Raw genomic sequence first — 25376 nt, 5'->3', positions numbered from 1 at the left:
GGAGAAGTTTAAAAAAAAAAAAAAGAAAGAAAGAAAGAAAGAAAGAAAAGAAAGAAAAATCCAGTTGTGATGGCGCACTCCTTTAATCCTAGCACTCGGGAGGCAGAGGCAAGTGGATTGCTGTGAGTTCGAGGCCAGCCTGGTCTACAAAGTGAGTCCAGGACAGTCAAGGCTACACAGAGAAACCCTGTCTCAAAAAAACAAAACAAACAAACAAACAAAAATTGGTTTCCAGTGCTTTGATATTTGAAAAGACAGAATGAAGGTGCTTTAAGGCAAAGCCCACAGTGTCCCTTTGCCACATTTGAGCATGTGTGGCCTTCCCTGCAGTGCCTCCCGCTTAGTCAGGGTGGAAGAGTGTAATTTTTGAGGCACGTGCACTTCAATAATGTAAATAAGGAAATAGGTAAGGAGTGTACTTTAAAGTAGAATTGTAAGAAGGAAAAAGATGTGGCGGATAACATTCGAGCAAAATGCCAGATAGACTAGGATAGAGTCAACAAGAAGATGCATGCCCTCTCTTCCAAAAACAATTGAATTCAAGTCACTAAACAGTGTGGCATTGTGGGAGAGAGAGGGAGATGGGGGCTCTACTATGCGAACCATACAAGGAGATTTGACTCACTTGAGGAAAATTACTAGAGGACAAGAAAGACTTTCCCATAAAGTGCTGTGGGAAAGGACACAGAGCTACAAACATTTTTTAGGGGATAAAGCTTAAATTGTAGGGAAGACTAAAAAAAAAAAAAAAATCAACCTTCATGCCCTGCTGATCACAGTCGTCGTCTATACATTTGTGTGTGAGATTTGCCTCATTGCAGATTTATAAACAGAGCCCCCAAAACAAATAATTCCTAGTGATCAGCCTATACATGGTGATTATATTGAAGTGGGCCTCCCAGGATGAAGGATGGGCTTTGAGAGACAGTGCCCAAGTTGTGACATCTGAGATAATTAGGGAGGGGAGGGGGGAGAAGCTATCATGAAGCCTGAGAATATTGTTAGTGGCGAGTCATAACTGGCTGGTGCTGTTGATTCCTTCTGGAGACGGCAGGGTAAATTATCTGGTCTAAGCTAAACTCGGACCATGACCTGAGAGCTCTTCCTCTGTGGCCTCACTCAGATATTCAAGTTGGTGTTGTCAGCTTCCATCTCCATGGGCCTATTTACCTTTGTAATTTGCACCTGATGCATTTATATTGGTAAATTTTTTTTCTCTCCCTGGAACCCTGAGATCTCATTTATTCACTAGTGCAATAAAGTGGTGGAATGAAAATCCCTCCCTAAAGCAAAGAGGGGAGGAATTGTTTAGGGGAAGATGGCACCATACTAACTGAAGCTCTAATTAAAACATCAGAGGCTATTGCCTGCACCCCTGTGCCCCTACATTCTATCCGTGGGCATCCTCGATAACTTTTGTCTCTGTCTCTCTGTCTCTCTGTCTCTCTGTCTCTCTGTCTCTGTCTGTCTGTCTGTCTGTCTCTCTCTCTCTCTCTCTCTCTCTCTCTCTCTCTCTCTCTCTCCTCCCTCTCTTAAATCCAGGGTGGTTTTGTTTCGTAACAAAACAATAACAGCCCTAGGGTTGAAACCCAAAGATTCTCCAGCCACGGCTTGCAGCTTGCAGAACTACCTTTCTCCGGTAGTGCATACGTGGAGGAAATTACTTTGAGTAACAAAAACACATACAAGAAGCGATAGATACTAAGCAATTAAGGCAGATTAACAACAGTTGCTGGATTCCAGCTGTTGGCTGGTGAAGCAGGCTCCTCTTAATGTAGACTACTTGAATGTGACCCACTGTTATTCCAGACCAAGAGGGAGAAAACATTATCCCTGCCAGTTAGGAAAGGTTGTGTGTGTGTGTGTGTGTGTGTGTGTGTGTGTGTGTGTGTGTGTGTGTAATTAGAATGACAAAGCTTTGTACTTTGTGTTTAGTTCTGACATATTAAACAAAACAGAGTGCAAAGCAGGTGTCTGTCTATATTTCCTATGGAGGGTAGGCACTTACTTTTTTTTTTTTTAAGCCGCTGTGTATCTGGGTTGTATCCTGGGTCACCAGCTAGGCCACACTGGTATTATAGGAGAACATCATGTAATTATGGACCACATAACCCTGGAAACTCTATGAACAGGTAATTTGCAGGGTAATTACATGTAGTCGGCCCCGCTGCTGATTTACCACAACCCATTTTACTGCTCTCAGACCTGCATCGCCGAAAGCCCTTGCTGCTGAGGTTTGGGAGGAGGCTCTTCTGCAGCCACGGCAAGAGGTCTGAGGTGTGGAGCCGGCTTTCCGGCTATGGTGCTTGTGTGTACACATGTGGTGTGAGACTACTGTTACTGTCTGGAGTTTCCTGGGAGAAGCATGGCAGGAGGAGGGCTGGTGGCTTATACAGTGCAAGGTCACCCATGGTAATGCCATTTACACTTGTCATCCAGCTGCCTCTAAATGCAGGATGACGAAGGACTGTGAGATACCAAGCATGCAGGCCCCCAGCAGGCATGGCATTAGCTTGTGATGGAAGCTACCTGTTTCTGTAGACTTTTAGTAGGATACGTGTGGCTCCGGACCTAAAGTTTGTAAAGTGAATTAATTTCAGTTGGGTTAGTTTTATTCAGTGTGGTTTTTGTTTTTGTTTTTGTTGTTACCCCAGTAACAATGAAATAACTGTCCACGTACAAACCAGGATAATTTCACATGAAGTCAGATACCTTCATCTTTGCATTTAATTGTATTGGGCCATAGAAACATGAATAGGAATACACATCACATAGTAATGCAGCACCCTGGAGTTTCTCTGGAACAATACTAATAAGCAAATACAAAGCGTTATGACAAATTGAGGAAAGAGATACCAGGAAGAGGAGGAAAGCCCTATAATTTAGTGTCATTAAAGGCATTTTCACTTTGTGCTGTGTCTCCAGCCCTATGTAATGGGTCCTGCCGAGGCCCATTGAACTGGTGTGAATGGAAGAGGTTCCCACTGGCTCCTGATGCTTCCTTGGGCAGGCCACGAGACACCAATGGCACAATTTCTTGTGCTTTTGCTCCCTGTATAAATTCCCATGTATTCAGATTCCATTGCATTTCAAAGCCTCTACGGTTCAAGGAACCTTTTAAATCCTTTATATCTAGGCAAAGTATCATTTTCAGACTGTTATTTTCTCTAATAATATGCGGGGATCTTGTTACGTTCTAGACATGGTTAGCAAAAAAGGGGGCATTTTATACGGGCATCCTAACATGAAGTGCCTCCCCTGCCAGAGGCTCTGCCCCTGACCCTCTCCTGACTTTCTGTTCTCCATTCAATGGGAACTCATCCTGCAAATGAGTTAGGAGATGTGGGTGGCTGGTTTTATTTGCCTTTGTGAGTGCCAATATTTCTGCCATAAAAGGAAGTTCCTACTCTAGGTAGGGCCCCTGCGCAGCAGACCAGTGCTCTGATTATGACATCATAAGAGACTGTATACTGCTGTCACCCAAGCAGCCCTGACCAGGTTCTGTTCCCAAGATGTGCTAATAAATCAAGAGGCTTTGAGGGCTGTTTCTGAAACCATCAGTCCATACTTTGGGTCACTGGGAGAGCTGGTCAGTCAGGGAGTAGCGAGCATTGCAGAGGAAGCTAGCTCATAGGATTGTTTCCCCAGCTGAGCGGGAAACCACCTGCTCCTGGAAGCTGTCCACGTTGCAGTGTCTACTTTGCACTGTCCAGTGATGACTTAAATTTCAGCAAGAGGGAGTGTGGGCTTGCTTGAGGAGAATTGGAAGCTCTACCCTGCTCGGCATCTTGTGGTGAGATTGCTCCTTCAGCACACTCCTCCCTTGTTGCTGCCAGGCACTTGTGGAGGGTTGTAGCTCATCCTCAGGTCCACACAGATGCCTAGCAAGCCCCAGACAACAGCATCACCTGATGATGATGATCTTGAACTTAGAGTCAGCATCCTTTTCCCAGAAAAGGAACTTTTCATTTCTTCAACTGCAGATCTGGTTCTTGTGAAGTAGTGGGGAAGAAAAAAAAAGTAGAGGCCCCCATGGCATTCTGACTAGTTGCGAGGACATTTGCTTTCCTCCTAGAGGCCAGATAACACCCTGTATTGAAACACAAGGATCCTAAGACAACAGAATCGCTAAGACATGCCTCTCAGAGTCTCAGTGTGAACCAAACCCAGCTGGGCAGAGGTTTTCTCTTGGTGATTGGAGGCCGGGCAGGGAGTAGGGAGAGCCCAGGCTCTGGCATGGCCAAAGCTTTCCTCTTTGCTTTGAGACAGGCCACCTGCTCCCTGCCAGATGCTCCTGGTAAGTCACTCTGGCCTAACTTGGCACAACAACCCATCCTACACCAGACCTACTAAAGCCATTTGGTTCCCATAGCTACAGATAATAGAAGAGCCTAACTTCAGAGGGGACTAGAAATGTATTTTTAATCCCTTGGGTGAAGGGAGAGGCCAAGCAGTTTCAAGTACGTGATGCACAAGATTGCCCATATTTTGGGGTTATTAAAAATGGTTAATATTAATAGGATAAAAACTCATGGCTGATTGCTACCTAAGTCAGTGACATATTGAAAACCTGCCGCTTCTTTCAGGAGACTTGGGCTCATGGAAAACTGTTATAGAAAGCGGCCTCTTGAGTCAGACTATCTCCCAGGGGCAGGCCTGTGTACCTGTTGGATACTTTGTAGCTATCTTTGTCTGCAGAAATGTACAAAATCATGAAGCAAAAAGAAGGCTGAGTAACAGTGTAAATGTTCAGGAGGATGCTTAGCATGTGCATTGCCAGTGACGGGAAAGCTGGAAGTCCTGGCTTTGGCCAGGGTTAAGAGCGGTGGGACCTCATAAAGGTCCTGAAGGCGGTCACTGGAGCTAGTCTGTCTGCATGGGGAGTCTTCTCCAAAGTGCAGGTTAATATTCTCCTGCAAATTCAAAAAGGTATAGTATAACCCTATGCCTTTGGTTTTCCAAGTGTTGTTATTTACTTTTTTTTTTCTTTTTTTTTTTTTTTCTTTTTTTTTTTTTTTTTTGCTTTGGGAGAGTAATTGAGGCCTCTGAGCCTGCTAGGCTTGTTTTACCTAAACAAGCTGCTTGCTAAGAATGCAGTGACTCTTGGTCCAGCCCACAAATAGAGACAGGGCATGCGTAAAGCTCTGCAATTACCTCACTGATTCAGTCTGGGGCTTTAATTTTTCTTATCAGTAATTCACTTCAGATAACAGCTCTAGAGATAAAATGGGCCTTAGGGGTTGCTTGCCTGAAGAGAGGGAGAACAAAGGTTTTATTGCTATTTTATCTCTTGTTTACTGAAAAGTATTTGGTTGTAAAAGATAAAGACAAAACTATTGTGTGGGCTCTAGAAAATGAACAAATAAAGGTAATTATTGCAATGGAGCATTAAGTAACAAAAGGATATATTTACTTCTCTCTGGCTGGTGCCTTCAAATCTGGCACTTTATTTTTTTTTAACGTTCTTTTCTCTCTCTTCTTAAAAAAATGTATCTTATGATATGTGCATATCACAAGAATAGACCTTTAGGGTAATTTTGAGAATGAAATTGAGGGCCTGCAGTGCCTCAGTCTTATTTTGTGCTGAGAGGGCCATAAACTGCTGTCTTTCTGGGAGTGGTGAAATAAAACACATTCTAGAAGCTTTTTGAGTCTCATTGAGGAGGATAAGTTGATCACAATAGATATATGAGACAATATGTATTTACCTGAAGTATTGAATATTCAAAAATACCTTAGGGAAAATAGTGTGCTTTCTTTGAAAATATGTTAGTTTTTTAAAGTCTCAACTTTTGTAATTTTGTAGGGGTCAGGATCTTAATGTCTGAATAGTAATCACACAGGAAGATGGTATGTGACTCTTTGCGATACAATCTTTGAAGTATTAAGTATTTATATTGAATCATCCATAAATATTGGCCTGCTCCCCCCACCCCTACCCCTCCATCTCCCTACCCCCATATCATGTATTCTTTAAGACGTGTGTGCGTGTGTATGTGTGTGTGTTACATGTGGCTCAGTGAGCAAAAGCACCTGCTACCAAACCTGATGATGTGAGCTTCATCTTTGGGACCCACATAGTGGACAGAGAGAACTGAGTTCTGAAAGTTTTTCTCCTCCCTCCACAGGTGTGCCTGCACGTAGGTGCATACCAACCTGAGCAAACACACACACCACACACACACACACACACACACACACACACACACACACACACGTAATTTTAAACACTTTTAAAACTCAGGATATAAAGACCGTATAAGGAGAAGCCTTCTGTTTTCCATCCACTCCAGAGAGGGTGACTTTCACTTCCAGACTTTGCGATGATACATAGAAAGCCATAAAAATGCCAACCTTCCCTTCAGTCGTCACAAAGAAAGAGCACAGTAGAAGCCAAAAGTATATTTCTACAAGAAACTGTTAACTTGAGACCAGTCCTGCTGCTTGTGGCTCAAACCATGTCCTGGTTTCCGTTTCCCAAAGGCCTGGGCTTATTTTCTAACCATTGCTCTACAGGTAGACCATGGAAAAGCCGCAGCGTGATGACAAAGCCAAAAGTCCCTGAATGTTTTATAGTCGAATCCTGATAACACGCATGCTCTCTAATTCATAAATCACTTTGTATCAAGATGTGGCATAAATGAATAAGCGCACACTGCTATAGCGTTGGAGAAACCCAGTTTCTAAATCACCAAGTGAAAGAGTTAAGGAAACCTCATCTTTTCGGATACAGGATGAGCAGCAACTCTGTGGGTACCACGTATGTCAGGACAGTCAAGATAACCTGGATTAGGGTTTGTGCAAATAGACTTAATACTGCGTTTCTTTACCCCTGAATGGTACCCAGAAAAGGGGTGTGTGTGTGTGTGCAGATTTGACTATCTGCTAAACTGTTTTTGTGGTGACTGCACACATGGATTAAAAAACAAAAAACAAAAACCTACATCAGCATTTTTCAGCTATGTAGTGACAGATACAGGTCAATGGTTAGCCCCCTGCCTCAGCCCCTAAAGGGAACTCCCATGTCTAATGGACTCTGGGACAAAGGCAGTTGTGACCTTTCTTTCCTGGAAGACGAGGTGAACATGGTAAGCCGTCTCTGGCAGGAGCCCATCTAAACGCTGCAGGGCGGAGGTTCAAGAAAAGCTTGACTCTTTGAAATGATAAGTGCACTACGGTTCATGGAGATAGAATATTTTTAAACTGAAAAGCAGAGTGTGCCACAGGGAGCATAGACAGCATGCACGCACGTCACATAAAGCGTGTTTATTACCTACCAATGGATGTCAAGCGATGGTGGAAAGGATGGAGTCTTGTCTGTCAACTATAGCCGAAGAAGAGCAGGGCACTTTGGATTGTATACCTTAGGTGCATAGGACATGCGAGGCTTCTGGGCTGAAGGCTGTCTTATTGAACCAGAGATGGCAACTGTATTTATGATGTTCTGGTCAGCACTACTGCTGGAGGTGGAAAGTCAGGATATTCCCAGCAAAGTGAGACTGAGCCATGTGAATATACCAAGGAAGTCTTCACGAGAAGGCTGTGTTTAGACACAGTTCTTCTAGGCCTTCCTTGACTTTATGCACATCTGTTAGGACAGGATGGCTATACTGGAGAAGCCGATGACCCTGGATTGGAGGGAGGGGCTTGACATGTTTATTATGGCAGACGATTGTTCGCTGTGTATGTGGTACAGTTAGACACTTCTGGCACATTCTCCAGTTCTTGTTGAGAACTGTAGGCAAGAAGCCAGGGGAGAGGACAGGGTGAGCAGAGAGCTAGATCCTCCAGAGCTGCCTGGAGAACTGTACTGCATAGCTCTTGGCAGTAGGCGTGCGGCTTTTCCTTCGTTTGTTTTTCTTTTGGTTGCAAATAACATGATAAGGTCGTGGCCTTAGACTGTGATGGTGGGAGGGTGGTGTCAACTGCATGATGCTCAGGACTTAGTTCTGCACGATGGCTACACTCTATGCTGATATTAGAATAGTGCCCCCCCCCCCCCGAGGTATTTTTTCACTAGTAGAAGAGTTTTCAATATGTGAAGTTTTGTATAAATTTTGTCTGATCTAATAGATTAGTTTGCTGTAGATTAGATGGCATATTTGAAAGTGTCAGTAATAATGGCAGCTGTTGAATTAATACTAAATTATATAGATCTTGAATTTTATTTCAGATACATATTTTACTGTGAGAGATTAAAGTTCGAATCCTTTATGTTCAGGATTGGGGCATTTGCCTGTTTCTTTTTTGTTTTGTTTTGTTTTTTGTTTTGTTTTGTTTTGTTTATGCACATGTTTTCACCAGGTCTAGCTTCTGAGTGGAGTTCTGGTTTTGACATGAGATTCATAAAAGTTAGATGCATATTGCATTCCATGCTGGCCTCCATGGCTCTAAAAAGTTCTTTCTGATCTAGAGTAACCAGAAGGGTGTCTAGGGGACCAAGAACAACCGAGTGGACAAATACATCATTCCCTCATCTGCCTTGACCATATTTGATTTGGTGGCATTAAGTGAAAAAGGTAAAATAGATAATGAATTAAAGTAGATCTTTGAGTAAACTTCAGAAACAACTGTGTCTCATATAATGGAGATGATTTATAAATACAATATGAGTGAATAAATGAATGATTAACAAACAACAACAAAAATTAACCCAAAATGGGGGAGGGGGTGGAATTTGCAGGTAATAGTCAGGTACTACTTTTAGCTGTATGGAGCTGCATGTGTTTTCTGACTCTCATTCTGGTTTGTGGCTCCGCGTCAACTCACCTACTCTATGAGTGAAAGCAGATCTTCCTGCAAGAATCTGTGTTGTAAACACACTGCCACTTTGCCCCAGGACCCTAGCCTCAAAGCTTTAGTGTGGATCAAGACTGAGGTAGCTTCTGATGGCCTCTAGCATTTTCTGTTTCTGACTAAAAGGCACCGCCCCTTTTCAGTCCATTCCCCACCCAGTGTTGCATGTGAGGCAACGGTCTGGGTAGTTCTCTCTCCAGCCATGGCAGCGGGGGGATAGCTCTTATAAAATTAAATTCCTCAAACATTTGTCAGCTGCTGTTATACAAACTCTGTGCTTATTGCTAAGGGGGGGATACAAATATTATTAAGACACGACTCCTGTTTTCAAGGAACTTTACCGTCAATGAGGGAATAAGATTGGCACGAGGTAGCTGTCACTCAGAAGGTTGCTATGAGGCTGAACAAAACGTCCCTGCTCAATACGTTATAATGATGCACCGTCACCTTTCGGATCAAATGAAGAATTCTCAGGCTTTATAGTCTGACACCACTGCGGCCATTTACAGTTTTGTTTTATACCATTGAGCAAACCTCTGCTCTGCTCCTGTCCTCTGCCTAACGCCACGACGAACACGTCCATCCGTGTACATCCTTCCCTTCCTTTATTCATTCATTATTTCTGCAACTTCTGGCTGTCAGACACTCTGGAGGAAACAAATGGAAATCGGTCCCAGCCCGGAGCGACTCGCCTTCCAGTGGGAGCAGACAGACAAGAATCCGTTTTTTAGGGAACAGTGTATTGTAATAGAATGTGCAGAGTGCCAAGGGAGGAGAAGAGGGGGTGAAGGCCTCGCAGAGGAAGTGAATCTTGCCAGAAGTTGATTAGGCATTCACCGGGGAGGAGGGGGAGGGGCGGACAGTACAGATGGAAGCATTGGGTAGCAGTTCGTGGGCAAGAGCAGAATCTGGCTCTATCAGGGTCCCGGTGGCAAGAAAGCGAGCTAGAGGGCAAAAGACAGTCACAGCGGGGCTTTAGTGCTACCCTAAGGAATGTGCCCTTTACCTTGGTGTCAGGGAAGTTGGCTTGCTTTTTAAATAGAGATGTGACAGATGTGGGTCTTGAAATGCTAGCATAGATGCGGTAAAGTCATGTCAGCTTCTGCTGGTGAGAAGTTGGAGTATTCCCAGTGAAGGGGGGAGCAGAGTCAGTTTAAATACATTGAGGAGGTCTTTGATATGAGACCACATTCAGGGCCCGCCACACCTTGATGTGCATACATTAGTTGGAATAGGATAAGTCAAACTCCAGGAACCGGTAGGCAGAGGATTTTTCAGGACCTGACAATATTATGGTAAGCAATAGTCAGCATATGTTGGCGCTGAAACCTATTTCAGTATGTTTCTTAATATTTTTCTCCTTGACACAATCCTCTTTCTAACACAATACTCATCAATTTGGCCAATGGAGTTAATAAGGCCCTTTCTTTCTGATTACAACCCCACCTACTTACTAGTCAGTAAGCAGATAGACCTTGTATGACCCAAAGGAGAGGAAGGTAGCCAGGGCTTCTAGAAGTCTCTACATCTTATACAGCCTATCATAATTTTTTTTCTTTCACGTCTGCAGAATTTGTATTACTCAAGCAACCCCTCCAAGCATTTTCTTAGAATTATCATCTAGTTCTTTCATATGCATGTGTCTTATTCCTGACAAGTTTGGAAGGTTCCTCGCCAGTCCTAATACTCAGAGAAAGCGAGTGTCCTGAATAGGTGGGCTTGAAAACATACTGGGTTGAGTTTGGCAGAATTGGGGGGGGGGTCGTGTCTGGTGGGAATCTGGCTTTGGTGGCCTTTTATATGTAAATACTCAGTATTCATATTGCTTATTTTTCCCTTGTTTGTGATTGCTCATCTATCGGATGACTACATTTTGATTTGAGCTAAGATGGACCAGTAATGATAATGCAATGATTTATTTTAAAGCCTTTAATGCCATTTTGCTTTTGAGAGCCTCATTTCTTGTCTAAGTAAAACATGCGTGTTTACTCTGTTTCATTGCTGTGGCACATTTTAAAAGTTTAAGGGCATCTCAATAGGCTTTTCTCATTTTCGTGTCCAGTTTGTGGGATTCAACAGAAAACAAAACATTTGGAATTCCCTGTTAAAAAATAAGCACACAATGATGCCACTTAGAAGGGAAACCCAGAAGGATGGCTTCATGTGCAGCAGGTGCTCAGCAGGTTGAGACTCCATCTGAAGCAAGGTTTGCTTACCCACAAGCTAAAATTTTTCTCTTCTTCTTCCTCCTCCTCCTCCTCCTCCTCCTCCTCCTCCTCCTCCTCCTCCTCTTCCTCCTCCTCCTCCTCCTCCTCCTTCTTCTTCTTCTTCTTCTTCTTCTCTCTCTCTCTCTCTCTCTCTCTCTCTCTCTCTCTCTGACTTTTTTCTTCCTTACTAGGTCTGACTTTTAAAATGAGAGCCAGCGAAGTGAGGCCCGGTTCCAATCAGTCCCCTACAGTATAAAAACAGAACACACGAGTATCTGTGGCTTTTGAACATAATCCACGGGAAGCGGGTACAGCAATCATTATTTTTGGCCCAATAAATACAAAAGGCTAACAGATCAATTTTCCAGGACCAGTCCTACCTCAAACATTTTTTCTTCCCTGAAAAAAAAAAGTGTGTGTGTGTGTGTGTGTGTGTGTGTGTGTGTGTGTGTGTGTGTGTATGTGTGTGTGTGAATTCATTGAGTAGTAACGGAGCTAGCTATTTGTCTGTCAACCAGCAAACTTGAAACACTTACATCATGCGGGCACACCTCAGGGGGTTACTTGCTGGCTTCCAAATCTGCCTGAGAACTCACTGCTGCGAAGTATATGTGTATTCTGTCTTGCTTTCTTTTTTTTTTTTTACACTGAATTTGCATTTTAACGTATCTCGCATTCCTCATAGCTAAGAAAGAACTTTTTCTTTTACTCCCCCTCCCCCCGCTATTTGTACCCCCGGGAATGCTCCAAGTGGAAGCGGATCTAAAATTGGGTCATACAGTGCAGACCAAACTGCAGTGTAGAAAAGCAATTTGAATCAAAAGGAGTGGGAGGTGGAGCGCGGAGGAAATGGAATTCGAAATTTAACCCTCCCTTTTAGATTTTTCCTTACTTTTCCCTGTTTGGGTTGGTTTGTTTGTTTTGTTTAATTCTGTCTCTCTTTCTCCCGAAGTTTCTTTAATTTTCTTTAGTCTCTCCTTATGAGTATCCTCTTCCCTTGAGCTCTGGCTACACCTGCTTGCAAGCATCCCCCCCCCCCCCCTCTGAATGAGGATGCCAGGATGAGGATGCAAAAGAAAAGTCATGAGGCAAACAGCTCCACCTCCTGCTGGTACCTCACCCAGACACCCTCCTCTCCTCTTGGTAGTAAGTAGGGCTGTCTCCTTCGATTCGTCACCAGCATCTCATTTACTTAATTGGCCTGAGCTGAGATGTGGCCAACCTGGGATGCCCAGGAAGCTCACTCCAAAGCTCTCAGAGTAGACTCTTTAAGGGGCAAAGATCATTGCTGTTGTTGGCTTGTACATCTTAAACTCTGAGCTCTCAGGAGCTTGTACGATGCCTCACTGGCTGGCCCCTCATTCCAGTAACTGACACTAAACACTGTTGTCATGAATCCATTTAAATCTTCCACGTGAATTCTGAATTGGACCCACTACATGACGTGGAGGCTGTGCAGTAGGGACTGTGCAGTAGGGGATTTCTTTTGCCTTGTTGCTGGACCCTGGTGATTCCCCTCTTCAGCTGATTCGATTAGTGAGCAGCAAAGGTTTACAGAGCCGGTAGTCTTCCTTCACTGTGGGCAACTACTCCGTAATCCTTGGAAGCCCAGCAACCATTAACCTTGGGAGGGAACAGAGGGCTCCACAGCTTGATAGAGACACTTAGGGTGCCCAGCATTCGCAGCCGTGTCACCTGTTCGCACTAATTAGGAGTTACTATGAATCTGCTTGACAATTAAGGACACAGTGAACTTTAAGGTAGATGGCCGCCGTGGGACTGCCAACAGTTTTCAAGCAAGCAAAATGAAAATTTGCATTGAGTACTGCGTTTTTACCGAGGCTATAAAATGTCTCTAATTATGTGGGTTCAGACGTATAAATGAAACTCTGAGACAGGTTTCTGCCTCTGGAAAGAGGCTTCTCTTGGGGATAATGGCCTCACATTCTTGGCGGTGGGAATAGTTTTGTGGGTGGATAACACCTACTAGGAGAATCTAATGATTTCAACACTAGCTTTGAGGAGTCTTGGATTTCAGTTATCTAAAAGTTTAATATATGGGGCTTTAGAGATGGACCTCAGTCAGTTCCCAGCACACGTCATGTGACTTGCAAAGACCTCTAAGTTCACCTCCAGAGGAATCTGACCCCTCTGGCCTCCATGGGTACCAAAACTCGTGTGCACATACCCATAGGCTTGTCATAGTTAAATATAATAAACATAAGCCTTTAAATTTGTGATATGCCGAAATCGTGTATCTTAGCATTATGATAGTTAAGCACCCATCCAGAACGTGAACACAAAGTAAAGGGTCAATGTAAAACTTGCCAAGTGTGTTTTCTTTCTTCCTAGCCTGTCCTTTAACTTGTTCACACCTGTATCCATTTCTGTTCAGTTGGACTTTGTCATGGGCTCTCTTAAATCGTGTTCTTAGACCTGAGTGGAAATTTATCAGGGCTATATTCTCAAAGAACCTAATGCTGTGTGTCAGGCAAGAGTGCCCTATTATACAGACTCTGAAAAGGAGACAGCAACAAGGGTTTGACTTATAGCTAGGATCCAGGAAGATGTGAACAGTTCAGGAAAAAACCTGCATGCTGTGTGGTATAACTGAAAAAACTGTAAATATAATTAAGCCAGGTGAATTCCATGACAACAAAGAGGATTAGGGCCTGGGTGGATCTGGCAGACCATTGAGACCTGGGCGAATAGATGTCAATTTATTTCTATCCCTTCTCCCTGGGGGGCTGGTGGTGGGGGGACAACAACAACATAGTTTGATGTCTAAATGAAGTAATCTCTGGGAAGAAAAGGGAGATTATATTTGTTAAACTGTATAAAAAAATCAGAAGATAATATGGCTTTGTTCACAGCATTACATAAAGAAGATTAAAAACGAAGAACAAGCTGCTTAAACACTGTAAACTAATTAGTTCTACGAATTGTTTTCCCGAGGTTCATGAGATATGAAACATTGGCACTAGTGCGTGAAATACACTCTGCCTCGGTGCTCTTTTCAATTTATTTTTCTGTTAGTGTCGCATGTGTATGTGTGTGTGAACACACACAATATATATATATGTACATAAGTATATGGCTATATTATAGATTAGACAAAAAAGAAAGAGTTTACAAAGGGAGACCGCAGCTTGTCATGAGACTGTGGCTGACATTTTGTCATCTTCAGTTTGGCATGAGATGGCCCTCCTTTAATGCCTTGTATAAATACCAGCTTCGTTTCTGCCTCCACGGGCTACATTGCCCAAATGATGTCATGACAAGACCCATAGGAAATCCTGCTGCTGTTCAGAGCCTCTGGCAGCTACCAAGGCAACGAAGCCACACATCGAAAGATGCAGACTTTGTTTCCCATCCGCCAGGCCTTTCCTCAAGTAGGCTTTGAACACCCAGAGTGATGGAATAACTATGCACAGAAGCCACTGTTGACTTCTTACCTAGTTCTACAGGAGACTCACCCACCCTCTCCTCTCTCGCAAAGTTTCCTTTTGTAAGGCATGTTTACTTGAATTGAGCAAAAATAATGATAATAATAGTAAATAACATGAAGGCACGTTCTGTCTACAACTCACGTGTCTATTATTATGAAAGGGATGGGTTTTCTCACAGGCTTAGAGCTCTGTGAAAATGAGACCATTTGTATTCATTGCTTTTGCAGGGCTGTACTGAACACCCAAGGAGTGCGTTTTAAAGGAGGATTTATTTATTGGGGCTCACCGTTTCAGAGGGCTTGGTCCGTAGTTACTTGGTCTTGTGCCCTTGTTTTTCTAGACCATTATAAAAAGTCAAGGAGGTTCCCGGGGTTTAGCATCCAGTGTCACCTTCAGGTTGGCCCCTGTTGTATGTCTCAGCTCACCTTCCCACTCTGCCTTGCCCCAGTCATAACCAGTCTTCCCACTGTCATGGCCTCTTTCGAGACGGTATCTATGATGCTCTCTTTGAACGTTTACCTATGAGAGGGAGTCAGGCATTGACATAGCAGTGATATGGAACTAGACTCCTTTGTAGGACCAACCCAACCATGTGCTCGCTCTGTCTGTCTGTCTTTCTTTCTTTCTTACAAAGTTTTTCTGTGTTATCTTGGCTGTCCTGGACTCACAGTGAGCGATCCACCTACCTCTGCCTCCCAAGTGCTGGGATTAAAGGCCTGCACCACCACGCCCGGGGCCACCATTACTCTTGATTTCTAGAGGGCTGGAGAGAATTTTTACAAGAGCTTTGTATGTTACGTTTTTGCAAAATGGAACTTTTTATTATTGTTTTTATCATCATATGTTATAGCTGATAGCATTTCTTGTCCCTGTCATGAATCCATTCATTAGACAAGATGCATTATTTTACGAATAGTGCCACTGAATTTGATTTTAAATGGAAACAGTAAATGTTGAGTAGATAAAAAGTATGAATGATTCTAGGAACACATTGGTTTATGGGGGGAAAAAACTTCAATTCAAGCATTAGTGTGTATTTCCTTAAATAGTTATATCAAAATAATAGAATGTTAGCTTTTCATTTTTAGCTAGAACTTTATATATGTTAAAAACAGAACACTGCCAGTCGTGGTGGCGCATGCCTTTGATCCCAGCACTCAGGAGGCAGAGGCAGGTGGATCACTGTGAGTTTAAGACCAGACTGGTCTACAAAGTGAGTCCAGAACAGCCAAGGATACACAGAGAAACCATGTCTCGAAAAACAAAACAAAAGAGCACTTTGCACACGTGTGTCTGTGCACGCGCGCGTGCATGCATGTTTGTGTTTTCCAGTGGCATTAAAATCTGGTAGAAGTAGTCATTCTTCTTGAGTATAGTTCTCACATCCACAAAATAAGTCAGTACTATTGCTGATGTGTGTTGAGATTTTGTTTTGTTTTGTTTTTGTAAAAGGTATTTCAGAAAATACAAGTGTTTTATGCTGGAAATTCTATATCCTTTTCCTTGTTTACAAAATATCTAGCTATGTACTTCTTCCCTCTTACTTTAGTAAGCATGACAAAATACGCCTGGGGCCTGTGGAGCCAGAGCCTGTGAGTCAGTATCCTTCTGAGGTATCTGGGGCAAATGTTGCTCTCCTCAGGATCCTGCAAAGACTCAGAGCCTAGATGCCTAACAACATGCCCGGCATGTCCGTGCACACAACCCGTCCAGGAACCACCTTACTCTCTCACTTCAATTAGGGTTTTGGAATATTTGGTTTTGTATTTGTATTTGATTAAGGAAGGCCTCTGAACGAAAGTCCCAGATAGTTCCTTGTGGCAGAAGTAGCAGTCAGAGATCACCAGAACACTTTTGTGTCTCATATAACCCCCAGAACCCATAGCGACAGTAAATCATCACTTGTTGACCTGGATAAGGGTGGCTATAATTTAGATTTTTAAATGTGTTTTCATTTATTGAGGTCAGTGCTTTTGTGTCAAACAACTGAAACCTGACACGAAGAATTAAGGATAGCCTGGGCACTGTTCAATTATTACTCTGATCAGATTTTAATTAGCACCAGATGTGGAAGGAAGTGCACTTTTATAATTATTATTATTCACTTGCTTGCCTACGTACCCTTGGGCTAGAGGATTTTTATTAATTATTTTTATTGGCAACCAAGACAATATTTTGACTTCCGAATTGAAAATTGGCCAGCCTGCTTTTAAAAACCTGAAAGCCACCATGAGAATTAAACAGTGTTGTTTACCAACTACAAACAAATCTAAGCAAATGTGTGATTTGTCAAGGTGAGGCCACAAGCTTTAATGTTTATCTGTATGTAATGTCATTCTGGACCCAATCACTTGCAAATTATTCTCTTAACACAAATTAAAATTCCTTTCTTGAATTTGAGGGCTTTAAATCAGCTTGCAATGCCAACATGTATTTGTGTCTCTCTGGGTCTCAGTTTATTTTTGTGATGCAAAGGTTAGCATCGCTTAATTTGATTTTTTTTTTTTCGAGGCAGGCTTAGAGAAGTCAAAAAACTTCCATAAATAAAATGAAAGTTTCATTTGTGAAAGTGGACTAAAAAAGCATGAATGATCTAATGACAGCGGTAAACGGGAGCGTGAATAAATCCAATCCGCCTACAAAATAATTAGATACTCAGGGACTTTAGTTGGTTCCAGAAGTAAACTCAGGTGACCCTGTCTTATTTATCAGGGCTGATGAGCTCCAGGTCGTGTGTTTCTTCCTCTGCCCCTGCCACGTCCCTGCATTTTTTTACATGCTGTCTAGAAGTTTGCAACTTTCATGCTATATATTTTTTCCTATCTGACTTTTATGACTCCCCCATAAAACGTATTGGTTGTCTGAGTCTCACAAATCCAAAACTACTTAATGGCTGTGGCTGCATCCATTATGCTGGTGTGTGTGTGTGTGTGTGTGTGTGTGTGTGTGTGTGTGTGTGTGTGTGTGTGTGTGTGTTTTCCTGACATCTGGGTAGATATCTTCTGAAATTTACAAAACCTTTGTAACTAATCCCACAGGTTGACCTGATTTGGGGCAGTGTTTGTTGCTGCTAATTACATAGCTCACACCGTTGGGAAATGGGCCTTTGTTAGTGATGAATTTGAGCTAGCAACTAAACATTCCTGAAGAACGCTGAGGGGGTTTCTGCTGAGGGCTCTCAGTCTGCACATCTCTTGCATGCCTCCTCCGCTCCGCAGATGATGGCCACTGGGTTGGTGTGCATATTAATTGCTGGATCAGGAGCAGAAGCTGGGAGCCTCTGCGGCAACAGGGTGTCACACAAACAGCTGTGGTGATGAGGCACATGTGGGTGATTAGGTGTGACACGACGAGTGGTATTTCTATCACAGCATTATGGAACCGTCAGGGGCTTTTGTTAGGCTTTCTCCTTCTACGGCTTTGAAAAGCTGCTCCTGTGTTTTCAGTGGTTATCACTAAAAATGGCCAGAAATCCCACTGCTACTAATCAGTTATGCTACCTCTAAATATCAACCTCTGATTGATGGCTTGTTAAAGTGAGCGTTAGAGCCAGGGGGACCCTCCTTAAAATAGGTATGTGCTTGATTTAGAAGTGTGCTAGTTTGCATAATTTAGCAAATAAACTACAGTATGCTTAAAGCTCTATGCTTTTTTATTAATTGTATTTATTCTTTTAAGATTTATTGTATTTTATGGGCATTGGTGTCTCACCTGCAAGTGTCCCTGTGTGAGGGTGTCGGATCCCCTGCAACTGAAGTCACAGACACTTGTGAGCTGCCATGTGGGTGCTGGCAGTTGAACCCAAGTCCTCTGGAAGAGCAGCCAGTACTATAGTATAACCCAACTTAGAAGTTGTCATTCCTGCATGGTGACCTAGATTAGTCATATGCAAACCGTTCAGGGCAAAGGCCGCAGTGCAGGTGGATAGTCAAGACGACGCCAGGGCTACGCCTTGGACACACCTTGGACCAGTAGCTTGAATGGTACTGTCAGCTCCGCCCCAGAGAAAGGACTGCTTAGGGGAAGAAAACATTCCTCAAGTGTACCCCCCGAAATGTGGTAGATAAACCAAAGGCAGCTGAAATGCAATCAGTGTAATCAGCAGAGGTTCTTTTAAAGATGAGTTCGATGTAGAATGCGTTCTAGAGCAGCTCAGGGTAATGCCTGATAGGGAGCCTTTCTGCGCCATGTGTTTTGTTTTTGTTTTTGGTTTTGGTTTTTCTGCCCTCTCACAGTCACACAGGCAAGGATAATCTAGAAAGAGAAGTGTTTTTTTTTCCCCCAATGATTTTTAAGTTCTTAATCTGCTTTAGAAGAAAGAGCCTTAAAAGTGTGCTTGCACTTACATGCATGTGTGCGTGCATGAATATGTTTGGGTGCGTGCATGTGGTCGGTCGGTCTGTCTGTCTGTCTGTCTGTCTGTCTATGGGTTCATAGAAGCCAAAAGACAAAGACAACCTTAGGTGTCATCCTCAGAAATACTCCTTACTGACCTGGCACTCACCAGTTAGGCTAGGGAGTCCAGGGATCCTACCATGTCACCCGCAGGGCTTGGTTACACAAGCATGGCATGACACTCCCGCCTCACGTGCTTATGTTAGCTCAGGGGTTGGGGGTGATAAAACTTGAGTCCTCATGTTTGCAAGGCAAGTGCTTTACTAATCTAACTCTGCTGCTCTAGTGCGTGTTTGGTTTTAGGTTGTAAATTCTAATAATTACATTGTGTCTGGTTCTTATTTGTAAACTAAATCATTTCTTAGAGTCAGGATAACAAACATGAAAATAATATATTTCTGTTATAAGTCTAACATAATGTATGTATATGGATGTGCGTTTGAAAATACACATCTTGCAGGCAGCTAAGCAGACTAAAGATCCAAGCAGTTTTACGGGGAGTTAGAAGCACGGAGTCGAACCTGAAATTTCTGGGAAATGTTCATGAGTGAAAGGTAACGGAATGTTTCACCTCACATTCTGCTCTGATGTTCTTGTTGAACTGGTCATTTTTATTTACTTTATATTTAATTAAGCCAGAAGGCGGGGAAAGCAGAAGTACAACAGTCTGTCTTGAAACCTTCAAGAAGCCAGCTGATGGGTTTAGCAGTAAGACAGCACTGGGTCTGTTCTGGCTAAGGGAGCTGTGAAAACACAGACTTCTGAAGGCTTACATTCTTCCATTCGAAGGAGTGTGAGCTCCGCGCTGCACTCCGGTGTGTGAAGGGAGTGTGAGCTCTGCTGCACTCCAGTGTGCTTCTTTCAAAGCTCTCAAACCACCCTGGCATCTTCCATCTCATGTTTTATTGATTTTCCAACTGTACCATCTCAAAAGGTACCAGGCTGTGAAAAACATGAACACAGTTTGAGATTCACTGTTGTAAAAAGATTTTAACATTCAACAGGGTTTTTTTTTTGTTTTGTTTTTAAGGATCTAGGAAGTATTAATTATAAGCATCCCATTGCTCCAGAAACCATCCGGCCCGTGCTTTTTACAATGCAAAAGGAGAGTGCTTCTAAGGGGGGGGGGTCTCCTTTTGGTGTGGCATAAATGGGTCAGCTGTCCGGAGAAATATTTAATCAGATTGTGTATACCCTAGCCAAAGGGTATACACTTATGGTGCACGAGTCTTATGTAAGGTTACAGAATTGCTGATGTAGTCCTTGGTCAGCCCTTAAAATTATATATATGTGTATGTATGTATTTTCATGTTCTATTCTCCTTTTCACAATGCAGAAGATTAAAAATAGCTTTTAAACCACTTTGAAAATACTTTGCCACTGACAGCCTTAGGGTCTCTTGACATTTTTCTCCCAGGAGCCTCACCAAATCATTGGTGGGCAGCAGTGGCATTTTGCTCCTCTTAAATTTCTTGGGGGGAGGGGCATGTTTCACCTAAGTCCTCCCTTTGCCATGAAGATGCTAATGTGGCTCTTATTCTAAGCTGTCATAGGACAGTACTGAGCACTATAAACCATCTGCCGTTTCACACGTCTCTTAAAGGTCAGAGATACTGATAGCTGGGAAGTGTGAAGCGTATGAAATGATTAGCCACCTCACAAGAGTGGAGTGAGGTTGCACCAGCACCAATTTGTAAAGCCTATGAGTGCTAACCCACAAAGACAAATTAATTATTAACATCCAATACTGTGTGACTTACAAAGGGAAGGTTTATTCACTGTCTACTGTGACACATCTGCTCATCAGAGAGGGTGTTGTAGCGGCCCCAGGTTGTAACTTGAGGACACACCACGTATTAGTAATCACTTCCCAGTCAAATAATTATCTTAACCCAGAAGTTTGTTGAGCAAAGCATAGTCCTCCCATGTGTGGAAGGAAGAAGTAACGTTACATTGCACAAACACTAACTAGTGAGACAGAAACTGCTCTATTAGTGACTTTGTGTAAATGTACCAACACTTGAATGGTAGGTGCCAGCATAGATAAGAGACCTTGTAATTTCTCTTTTCACTTGAAATAGCATTGAATAGCCATGCTTCTCCTTGTCCCTTACCTCTGGAGGGCCAGACAGCCCCGTTCTGGAGGACAGTGGACTACAGTCACTAATTAACATTCCACTGTAGAGTTAAGTTGAGGCAGTGTTCCTTACATTTGTCAGGACTTGATACCAACTGGCCTGACACCTTCACAGTTCTTGGCGTAAAGATCTGTTCTCCCCACAAGCTAAAGCCAGCCAGGATGCTGTAGACGGCTGAATTGCAATCGAACTCTTCTTCACTGCCAAGGCAGAGATGCGTGGTTACACGGCGGCACCTCCTTGTGTTGTATCAGTCATGGAAAACTCAACAAAGGCTTCTGATCCTCTGGGGAAAATCTTACATACAAAATTCAAATTCACTCTTGTCTGAAATCCTTGAAAACTCTATTTTGTGCTGTTCTGTGTTGATGACTGTTTCTTAAAGTAGAAGACAATCTGTGAAATATTGTTGATTTCATTGAAAACTCTGAGAAGTGTCAAAGATTGGGGTTCTTCGTTGAGACTGGGCTAATGCAGTATATGTGATAATCACTAAGTAAGAAAATCCAAGTATATTATACAAACTGGGTGAGAGGCCACGGTGCAAAGAGGAACTTCTTCTTCTTTACAGCAATGATATCCACACAGGGGTGCACAGGGCCAGCGCTGCCCCAGCTTCGAGTTTCTCAAGACAGGGTAGAGAGTTCTACTTTATAGGAAATCTCTTATAGGAATTTATAGGCAATTCCTAAAAGTATCTTGCCAAGCTTCCTATTGCTATTGTCCCTGTGTGGATGGGTTCCTGGGAGAACAAGATTGCCTAGCCCACACCTACCATAAGAGGTCATAGGACACTGAGTCTGTGCTGAGGTACACATCCCTGCCCACAGAGGCCCTGGAATCCATCACTCTCAAGAAGCTGCTGCTGATGGCTGCTATTGACTGCTGCACACCAGCCAGGAGGGAAACCCGCCACTTTAGACACCTTCACCAAGACCACGTGTCATGCCATCTCCAAGTCTTAAAGTTACCTGACCCATGACCTCTGGAAGACATTGTGTTAACCCAGTCTCCCCATCAGGAATTCACTGATCATCTTGCAAAAACTCACAATAAAGTCTCAGTTCAGCCTCCAACTGCGGTGGCCACATAGAGCTTTTATTAAAAAAAAAAAAGTGAAATTAAATATGGAGAGAAAACGCCTCCCTCCCCCCTCCCTCCTTCCCCCCCCCCCCTCTTTCTCACACACATACACACACACACACACACATATACACACACTGGTGGGGCCAGGCATAGCAGCTCAAGCCTTTAAATTTTAGCATTGGCAGAGGCAGGGAAATATTCTGATTAGGATGGCATTGTTTGGATTAAACTTACATACAGGACCTGAAGTTGGTTCATAGGCCACCAGTTTAGAATGTCAATGTCTAAACCATGGTGGTTTATTGGATTAGAACACATTATAGGGCTTGGGAAAATGTGTCTTGGTTTGAGACCTATTTCTTCCCTTCCCTCATTGTAGAGTAGTAGGAATTCTGCCTTAGTTAGGGTTAGTGTTGCTGTCATGAAACAACATGATACAAAAATAACTTGGGGAGGAAAAGGTCATTTGAGAGAAGCCAAGAACTCAAACTGGGCTAGAAGCTAGAGGTAGGAGCTGATGCAGAGGCCATGGAGGGATGCTGCTTTCTGGCTTGCTCCCCACTGGCTTGCTCAGCCTGCTTTCTTTTATACAGCCCAGGTCTACCAGCCCAGGAGTGGCACTGCCCACAATGGACTGGGACCTGCCTACTGCCTAATCTTCAGAAGGTATTTTTCGAATGAGGTGCTCCGGTCTAGCTAGCACACCTAGAGGATTTTTAGATTCATTACGTTTTGAGAGTTGAATCTATCATAGTCACAGTCCCTTGGGCTTATTACTATCAGCCTTCCTAGTGAGTTATAGTGAACATTGAGACAAGACAGGGTTCCCTAAGAGCAATCTAGAGAAAACAGACTGGTCCTAGTTAGGGACCACACCTAAAGCCAAATAGTGAGACCTTGTTTTTGTCTTCAGTGAACTTCAGACTGTCCTCAACAAGGAAGATAAATTAAAACAAAAACAAAACCAAAAACAGTCAATTCAATTAGCACCTGTATCAATCCATTTGTCCACAAATTTCTGGAATTCCTTGTTTTTAATAGCTGAGTAGTATTCCATAATGTAAATGTACCGCAGTTTCTTTATCAATTCTTCTACTGAGGGACACTTAGGCTGTTTCCATGTTCTGGCAATTATGAATAAGGCTGCTATGAACATGGTTGAGCAAGTTTTCTTGTTGTGTGCTGGAGCATCTTCTGGGTATATTCCAAGAAGTGGAGTAGCTGGGTCTTGAGGAAGCCCTATACTCACTTATAACTGGACACTAGCCCAAGGGACAGGTCCCATGAAAGTCTGCACCTACCAGGAAAGTGGGATAGAGGTGAGGACATCGTATTGAGACTCTAGGTGAGAAAAATATAGGGAATAGGAAAGTAGGTGGATCCAGAGGGTCCTAGAAACCTACAAGAGGAACATTATGATGGGTGGATTTGAGCCCAGGGGTTCTGCTTGATCTAAGGCACCAACCAAGGACAAAACGTACAGTCATCATCAAACCCCTACCCAGATCTAGCCAAGGGACAGAACATTCTCCACAGTTAAGTGGAGACTGGGGACTGACTTTCACAGGATCTCTGGTGCCCCATATTTGGCCATGTCCCTTTGTTGGGGAGGCCCAATGGCACTCGAAGGAAGGATAGCGGACTACCAAAAAGAGACTTGATACCCTAGCACCATATTCAGGAGGAGGAGGTCCCCCTCAGTCACAGTCATAGGGAAGGGGGATTGGGGTGAAAGTGGGAGGGAGGGAGGAATGGGAGGATGCATGGGATGGGATAGAAAATGAGATGTAATATGAATTATTTTATTTTTCAATAAAAATGAGTTTAAAAAAAATTAGCACCAGTAGAGGCAGAGGGCTAAAGCCCAAGCCTAGAATGCAAAGTGTGAGAATGGCTTGGCTTTCAAGAGCCAAGGTTTGCATTGTGTGGGATGTAAGTTGCAGAGGCAAGGTTTCAAACAATGTCTGAGGTACAAAGGTTACAACTTCCAAGTCTAGATCTCCATCAGTGACAACGTCTTGGAAGAGAGCAGAGTTGTTTGGAAGAAAAACACTGATGGGGTCCTTGGAATTAGTGAGAGCGAACCCAGGAGGTCATGGTGCAGTTGACTGGAGAGTTCAAGCAGGTGCGTGAGGGAGGGGAGGGGAGGGGGTCTCCATTACAGTGTTGAGATTCCTGTAGGGGCTAAGCATATCAAAGGTTTGCTCAAATCGCCTTCAGCCTTTTCATCAGCTCCACATTTGGACATTTGTATCCCTGGGCCCTCCAGCTTTATTTCAACCTTGAGGATTCTCAGATGACTGAGCCAGCTCATGTTGCTGATTACGATCTACTTGTCATTCTCCCTCTCCTGTGTCCCAGGTGAGTTGTACCTCTTTGGTGCAAATAAGCTGCCAGAGCTAGAGCCTTGTGCCGCAGATGTCCCTAATTAAGTTGATTGAGACAGGTCCGTGGGATCCTGTTGCACTGTCTGACAAGTCTCCCTGTCTCAAGAAGCACTGTCCTGTCACCTGATGCATGCTGCTTACTAATGTCCTCTGGGCACAGTTTATTAAAGACTAAAGTCTTCAAGTGCCCGTGCTTTTAATATGAAAGCTGTGGAGTGACGGTTGCTAATAGGCAGTCAGGAAGGTACGAGTTATTTCAAGTCCTTCTGGAAATTTCTGAGAAGTTGCAAGAGAACCATACTGGGAATTGGTGGTTTTCATTGTCTGAAATGTTAGCCATTTTCTTGTCAGAGCTAATACTAACATCAGGATTTGTATAGATTTAGCTAATTGTAAACATAGACACTTTAAGTAAAATAAATGAATGATAATTACCGTGGTTCAAAATAGTGCTGGTTCGCCACGTTGTCAGTTCTTTACAGTGTCTGGTTGCCATCAATGAAACTGTTCTCCAAGCATTACGAAGACTGGGTTTTTATTTCATCCTTACCCACGTTTAAGCTGGGCCTGGTGTTACATATTTGTAATCCTAGCACTCATGAGTTGGGGTAGATGGAAGGCAGCCTGAGCTACATAAGACCCTGTTACAGCATGTAAAAACTAAACAACAGATACACATTTACTCTCAAAGTTTTCTGCATTAAAACTACCTAGTTACCCTCTCTACCTGTGTGCTTAATTTTGGTCGTAGGTCTGTGTGTGTCCTGTGATTATCTGCAAGATTTTTGTACCATTTCTAAGACGTCTATACGTCAACCCAGATGTAAGACTATTTTGATTCTCTTAAAGAGTATCATATAGTGGTTATTTCTGAACTGCATGGACATATACCATTTATTAAATGTTGAAAGAAACAAT

General features: G+C 43.2%; 1 protein-coding gene across 3 annotated transcripts in view; it reads left to right on the top strand.

The window, feature by feature from the left end:
- Positions 1-25376, top strand: part of EFNA5 (ephrin A5) — a 276214-nt gene that overhangs the window by 162316 nt on the left and 88522 nt on the right. The window contains exon 1 of one of the 3 annotated variants that reach the window (XM_084780965.1): positions 3494-3793. The exons of the other annotated variants lie outside the window; for them this stretch is intronic. The gene's annotated coding sequence lies outside the window, so the exon portion shown is untranslated. Of the gene's footprint in view, positions 1-3493; positions 3794-25376 lie in introns of those variants that run through there. 3 annotated transcript variants of the gene reach the window in all.

Source organism: Acomys minous (assembly GCF_964271855.1).
Source record: "Acomys minous genome assembly, chromosome: 4".
Classification (NCBI taxonomy): domain Eukaryota; kingdom Metazoa; phylum Chordata; class Mammalia; order Rodentia; family Muridae; genus Acomys; species Acomys minous.
This window is presented reverse-complemented; position numbering and strand designations above follow the sequence as displayed.